The 5,814-nt window shown below is 45.9% G+C and overlaps 1 non-coding gene across 1 annotated transcript; it reads left to right on the top strand.

The window, feature by feature from the left end:
* The first annotated feature begins 2,864 nt into the window (after positions 1–2,864).
* Positions 2,865–2,946, top strand: trnal-aag (transfer RNA leucine (anticodon AAG)). Its single transcript has one exon. It is a non-coding gene; the product is annotated as a tRNA-Leu (tRNA).
* Positions 2,947–5,814: the final 2,868 nt, after the last annotated feature.

Raw genomic sequence — 5,814 nt, 5'->3', positions numbered from 1 at the left:
TTTCTGCTGATCGTTTCCAACGACGCAGCTTGTTAAAATGCTGTTTCGACTCCTGCTGCATTTCTGTTTAAAACCGAAGAAAATTGGGTTTGCTTCCCGGGCAATTAACTGTGGTGTGGCAAAGTCCCAACTTTTCCGGTGTCTGTGCTGTCATGATCGTGTTCGCCTCCTGCGTGGAAAATCGCAAACAGCTCTGCTGTCCCAGGCAAGTTGAGCGTTTACTGGAACCGAATGTCGACTGTGATTTCATTGCTGTTGTGAAACAAAGTCCTGCGGTGGCACGACTCGTCGTTATTTTGTTTTATGGCCAATGGGAAAATCGTTCCAATGAATTGCGATGTCACATGTTATTGAATTTCTACCATTTCCGTCCTGCGGACATCGGAAGGGAAAGGTAATCTAATCGAGTCTGTGATTGGTGAAATTCACTTTTTTATGGCCCATTCTTATTGTGTTCTTTCTTTCTCTCTTTTCAGCATTGTCTGGGAAGTGGTGGTGCACTCAGGCTCCAGTATGTTTGAAAGAGCAGTTTGGAATAGCCCTGTTGTTAGTTGTGAGATTACTTTATGACTCATGCCCCCGGCCTGTCTCACATTTTGCATTCACGCTCGCTGTGTCTGAAAATGCATTTGGTTTGCCAGTTTTGTTTGTGTTCCGTGTTAAATGCCTCCAGTTTTGCGATTCGCTCAATACATTACGAATTAAGAGGGTTTCCCAGGTAACTTCCAGCTGCAGAAATCCTCAACTGAGAATCTGGGAAGATTTCCCGGAGTATGGTCAGTCGGAGCAAAAGTAAGGAAGTCGTTCGTTTCTGCAGTGTCTTACAACGCTACCTTTCCCGTGAGCATTCGAACAGACTAAATGATTGTGCCACAGACTGCGACGGCAAGCTCCGCTAAAAAGTAATCCTTTACAGCCGGTGTAAGCAACACAATGTTATTGGCGCACACCGCGTGGAAACAGATACTTCGGTGTATCTCGTCCATGCTCACCGCATAGCCAAAATTAAAGAAGTCCCATTAAACAACGAGCGATTAGAAACAGAAAGGTGAAAGGTAAAATGGCTTCAACTTTCAGTGCTGGGTGACACTGAGCTTTAGCGGTGGCGACTGCGCCTTGTTTCTGTGGTGTAGTGGTCATCACGTTCGACTTACGCGCGAAAGGTCCCCAGTTCCAAACTGGGCAGAAACTGCTTTGTTCTTCAACTGCAGCATTTTACATGGACAGGAGCGGAGTTTTCTTGCTTGCTTTCCCATCTGCAAACCTGCCTTCGAATTTGCTTGAACAAATCTGCTCTCGTAGTGAAATGTAATGCAACTCCATTTAATTACTGTGCAAAGTATTGTAAAGTTTTTCTCCAACATGGTTCTGATCATATGCCATTCTGTTTGAGAGTGTAATTATCGCGTTCTGATCCTTCCACGAAAAGCAGTACCGCATTTGCATTGCTTGCGCAGGCGGCCCGTTTCCAAGACAGGGAAGAAGCTGATGCGCTGGTGTCACAGCGCACCGCGGATTCCTGAACTAGTCTGTCTGTCTGTCAAATGTACCCCCAAAGTCGTCTATGAAGGACATCATTTGGAAGCGGTCTGTCGGTATTCAACGTGCGTGAGTTGTTACCAGAGGTCCTGAATCATGTTTTGGAGCAGTTCGCACGTTAGTGGCTCATTCAATTAGCAACAGCAATGAAAGAAATTACACTCTCAGAGAACCTCTGGACCTGTGCTTTGATAGCGCCCCGAGATCTAACCACGTTGGAACTGAAACGGAGGAATCGACAGAGAGGCTGCAGAATGACATCGCATCCATTTGGTTTTCTTTAAATCACTGACGAGCAGGAAAATGTAAACTGGGAGGGCGAGTGGGGAAGTGAGGCAGTTGCAGCTCTGGTGAAATTCCTTCTTTGTGATTCACTCAGCAACCAGAGACGTGTGAAGGTGACTCAGGCGTGAGAGCTCTTCACATCGAGAACAAAAAAGCACTCAAGGGCAGTTAGCACCTCTTCCGGAGTGGGGGTGGGGTGAGCTAATTACCTTTTGACTTCTGTTACTATGTTCAGAAACTGCCTTTTAGATTGATGTGAACAGAAACTGCATTTCTAATAAGCACCGTGGAGTTTAGCAAAATTTATTGAGTCGCTTCTCTTCGAATCCCACACAGGTTTCCAACTCAGTTGGTATCCATGTGGCTCACGTCCAGGAATGAACATCTCTGCAGCAAATTGCACGGGTAAGGCAAAAAGGCAAGGAAAGTGGCATCTCGAACTGGCTCCGAGGTCAGAGCATCCTCACAATGTGATCTGTCGTTCACGGATTGTAATGCTACCTCCGGTTTTAGGGTGGAGAACATTCTTTGGGACTCTTATTCTGCAAAACAGACAAAGTGACTGTAACTATGCTGCGCGGTATGATGTGGAACACGGCCTGTTCAGCTTTGTGCATTTTCCCTGTAGTCCGGTGTGTTTCATGTTCCGTGTAAACGTGAAAGTTGTCCTGTTTCGATCAAAGGGTGAAATCATTTAGCAAAGCAAGAATCGAAATTGCAGTAATGTCAAGCAGCTCATGGTAATTTGACCAAATCATAACTGATCGTATGTTCTCACGCGCTCACAGATACGTTTGTAGTTACCATTGATAGTTGTCTGGATTGATGAAAAGATAGTTGAAAAGATCAGCTTACCATTGATAGTTGTCTGGATTGATGGGTTATCATTATCTGCTGCGAAATTGATATTGTAGACGGGCACATCCCAGCAGTTGTGCGAGTCGGAGAGGGACCATGGAACCCTTTTCACGTGGCTTTGCATCGGTTGTTATGCAGGAGCACAATTGGAAGTGCAAGAAAATGGGGCAGCGCGGCTGGCTGGTAGTGTGGCCGAGCGGTCTAAGGCGCTGGATTAAGGCTCCAGTCTCGACAGAGGCGTGGGTTCGAATCCCACCGCTGCCATTTCTGCTGATCGTTTCCAACGACGCAGCTTGTTAAAATGCTGTTTCGACTCCTGCTGCATTTCTGTTTAAAACCGAAGAAAATTGGGTTTGCTTCCCGGGCAATTAACTGTGGTGTGGCAAAGTCCCAACTTTTCCGGTGTCTGTGCTGTCATGATCGTGTTCGCCTCCTGCGTGGAAAATCGCAAACAGTTCTGCTGTCCCAGGCAAGTTGAGCGTTTACTGGAACCGAATGTCGACTGTGATTTCATTGCTGTTGTGAAACAAAGTCCTGCGGTGGCACGACTCGTCGTTATTTTGTTTTATGGCCAATGGGAAAATCGTTCCAATGAATTGCGATGTCACATGTTATTGAATTTCTCCCATTTCCTTCATTTCCGTCCTGCGGACATCGGAAGGGAAAGGTAATCTAATCGAGTCTGTGATTGGTGAAATTCACTTTTTTATGGCCCATTCTTATTGTGTTCTTTCTTTCTCTCTTTTCAGCATTGTCTGGGAAGTGGTGGTGCACTCAGGCTCCAGTATGTTTGAAAGAGCAGTTTGGAATAGCCCTGTTGTTAGTTGTGAGATTACTTTATGACTCATGCCCCCGGCCTGTCTCACATTTTGCATTCACGCTCGCTGTGTCTGAAAATGCATTTGGTTTGCCAGTTTTGTTTGTGTTCCGTGTTAAATGCTTTCTGTTTTGCGATTCGCTCAATACATTACGAATTAACAGGGTTTCTGAGGTAACTTCCAGCTGCAGAAATCCTCAACTGAGAATCTGGAAGATTTCCCGGAGTATGGTCAGTCGGAGCAAAAGTAAGGAAGTCGTTCGTTTCTGCAGTGTCTTACAACGCTACCTTTCCCGTGAGCAGTCGAACAGACTAAATGATTGTGCCACAGACTGCGACGGCAAGCTCCGCTAAAAAGTAATCCTTTACAGCCGGTGTAAGCAACACAATGTTATTGGCGCACACTGCGTGGAAACAGATACTTCGGTGTATCTCGTCCATGCTCACCGCATAGCCAAAATTAAAGAAGTCCCATTAAACAACGAGCGATTAGAAACAGAAAGGTGAAAGGTAAAATGGCTTCAACTTTCAGTGCTGGGTGACACTGAGCTTTAGCGGTGGCGACTGCGCCTTGTTTCTGTGGTGTAGTGGTCATCACGTTCGACTTACGCGCGAAAGGTCCCCAGTTCCAAACTGAGCAGAAACTGCTTTGTTCTTCAACTGCAGCATTTTACATGGACAGGAGCGGAGTTTTCTTGCTTGCTTTCCCATCTGCAAACCTGCCTTCGAATTTGCTTGAACAAATCTGCTCTCGTAGTGAAATGTAATGCAACTCCATTTAATTACTGTGCAAAGTATTGTAAAGTTTTTCTCCAACCTGGTTCTGATCATATGCCATTCTGTTTGAGAGTGTAATTATCGCGTTCTGATCCTTCCACGAAAAGCAGTACCGCATTTGCATTGCTTGCGCAGGCGGCCCGTTTCCAAGACAGGGAAGAAGCTGATGCGCTGGTGTCACAGCGCACCGCGGATTCCTGAACTAGTCTGTCTGTCAAATGTACCCCCAAAGTCGTCTATGAAGGACATCATTTGGAAGCGGTCTGTCGGTATTCAACGTGCGTGAGTTGTTACCAGAGGTCCTGAATCATGTTTTGGAGCAGTTCGCACGTTAGTGGCTCATTCAATTAGCAACAGCAATGAAAGAAATTACACTCTCAGAGAACCTCTGGACCTGTGCTTTGATAGCGCCCCGAGATCTAACCACGTTGGAACTGAAACGGAGGAATCGACAGAGAGGCTGCAGAATGACATCGCATCCATTTGGTTTTCTTTAAATCACTGACGAGCAGGAAAATGTAAACTGGGAGGGCGAGTGGGGAAGTGAGGCAGTTGCAGCTCTGGTGAAATTCCTTCTTTGTGATTCACTCAGCAACCAGAGACGTGTGAAGGTGACTCAGGCGTGAGAGCTCTTCACATCGAGAACAAAAAAGCACTCAAGGGCAGTTAGCACTTCTTCCGGAGTGGGGGTGGGGTGAGCTAATTACCTTTTGACTTCTGTTACTATGTTCAGAAACTGCCTTTTAGATTGATGTGAACAGAAACTGCATTTCTAATAAGCACCGTGGAGTTTAGCAAAATTTATTGAGTCGCTTCTCTTCGAATCCCACACAGGTTTCCAACTCAGTTGGTATCCATGTGGCTCACGTCCAGGAATGAACATCTCTGCAGCAAATTGCACGGGTAAGGCAAAAAGGCAAGGAAAGTGGCATCTCGAACTGGCTCCGAGGTCAGAGCATCCTCACAATGTGATCTGTCGTTCACGGATTGTAATGCTACCTCCGGTTTTAGGGTGGAGAACATTCTTTGGGACTCTTATTCTGCAAAACAGACAAAGTGACTGTAACTATGCTGCGCGGTATGATGTGGAACACGGCCTGTTCAGCTTTGTGCATTTTCCCTGTAGTCCGGTGTGTTTCATGTTCCGTGTAAACGTGAAAGTTGTCCTGTTTCGATCAAAGGGTGAAATCATTTAGCAAAGCAAGAATCGAAATTGCAGTAATGTCAAGCAGCTCATGGTAATTTGACCAAATCATAACTGATCGTATGTTCTCACGCGCTCACAGATACGTTTGTAGTTACCATTGATAGTTGTCTGGATTGATGAAAAGATAGTTGAAAAGATCAGCTTACCATTGATAGTTGTCTGGATTGATGGGTTATCATTATCTGCTGCGAAATTGATATTATAGACGGGCACATCCCAGCAGTTGTGCGAGTCGGAGAGGGACCATTGAACCCTTTTCACGTGGCTTTGCATCGGTTGTTATGCAGGAGCACAATTGGAAGTGCAAGAAAATGGGGCAGCGCGGCTGGCT

Source organism: Chiloscyllium plagiosum, unplaced genomic scaffold, assembly GCF_037043375.1.
Source record: "Chiloscyllium plagiosum isolate Xiang-an unplaced genomic scaffold, Cpla_swu_hap1 HiC_scaffold_39, whole genome shotgun sequence".
In the NCBI taxonomy this organism is placed as follows: domain Eukaryota; kingdom Metazoa; phylum Chordata; class Chondrichthyes; order Orectolobiformes; family Hemiscylliidae; genus Chiloscyllium; species Chiloscyllium plagiosum.
The sequence above is the reverse complement of the archived record's forward strand: the minus strand, read 5'-3'. Positions and strand labels throughout refer to the sequence as shown.